General features: G+C 49.1%; 1 pseudogene; it reads right to left on the bottom strand.

Annotated features, from left to right (window-relative positions):
• Positions 1-226: 226 nt before the first annotated feature.
• On the bottom strand, positions 227-1,236 carry LOC122545011 (annotated as a pseudogene).
• Between the last annotated feature and the right edge of the window lie 50 nt (positions 1,237-1,286).

The following is a 1,286-nucleotide window of genomic DNA, read 5'->3' as shown; positions in this document are numbered from 1 at the left end:
CACACTGTAATCTAATCTAATCTAATCTAATCTGAATGGTGGTGCAGGCTCGCAGGGCAGAATGTCCTACTCCTGCACCTATTGTCTTCTAAATGCAGTTCAAGATAACTTGAAACTGCCTGTGAGCGAGGAGCACAGGGACTGAGTGATTCACTTATCGGACGACAATTAAAGACAATTACAGACCAATAAAAATGATGCACTGGGACCCTTGTTCGAATTGTGGTGTATAATTTATCCACAAAAAACATTTCACGCTCCTTGTGTCACAGCTCGAACGATGAATGGCTGAGGGAAGGTTTCATATTAAATCACACAAACAGCGACAGTACAGTATCGAACAAAGCAGGGACTGAAACCGGAATCAATTAAAGAAAAGTAATTCAATTTGACAGAGGGGAGAGTTTAGCTCCTTTCATAGATGATGTGAGTGGCTCTTAAAAGAGCCTTTGGGTTCTCAGATTCAAGAACACTCTCTTCACTTTTTAGCGGCGCCCCCAGCGGCGGATTTCTTGGGCAGTAGCACGGCCTGGATATTAGGCAGCACCCCGCCCTGAGCGATGGTCACCCCTCCCAGCAGCTTGTTGAGCTCCTCGTCGTTGCGCACGGCCAGCTGCAGGTGCCTGGGGATGATGCGGGTCTTCTTGTTGTCCCGGGCCGCGTTGCCGGCCAGCTCCAGGATTTCAGCCGTCAGATACTCCAGCACCGCAGCCAGATAGACCGGCGCTCCGGCACCCACACGCTCAGCATAGTTACCCTTTCTCAGGAGCCTGTGAACACGGCCCACCGGGAACTGTAGGCCAGCCCGGGACGACCGAGACTTCGCCTAGGAGCGAGCTTTCCCACTGCCCTTTCCTCCTCTTCCGGACATGGTCACAAATATTTTCAGAGAGAATGCTGCACTCCGCTCACATTGCCATCCTAATATAGCTTCGGGAGGAATGGTGGGGCGGCCGTGCCTGATTGGTCCCATTGTCCAGCCCCGCCTAATGTTGTTCCAATTCCCAATCAGATATCTGCCTCATTCCCCAATCCGGAGAGGGCACGGGGAGGAGGGCGGAAAGTACCGGCACCAAATCATCAACCGCTTTTTTTTTACAATTTGAAAAGCCCGCCAATATTTACCAACAAGTGGAGAGTTTAAACAGAAGAATGCACGAATTCTCGAGATAATTTACTTTTACATGAAAAGTGTACCGTTTATATTAACTCTCTACCTCATTCCCTGGCCTATTCGAACATTGGCCCATTTGTGATCTTGAATTGGGATTTTGTAAACATTAAAT

Source organism: Chiloscyllium plagiosum, unplaced genomic scaffold, assembly GCF_004010195.1.
Source record: "Chiloscyllium plagiosum isolate BGI_BamShark_2017 unplaced genomic scaffold, ASM401019v2 scaf_80702, whole genome shotgun sequence".
Taxonomy (NCBI): Eukaryota; Metazoa; Chordata; class Chondrichthyes; order Orectolobiformes; family Hemiscylliidae; genus Chiloscyllium; species Chiloscyllium plagiosum.
Note: the sequence above shows the minus strand (reverse complement) of the source record. Positions and strands in the feature narration are given on the sequence as shown.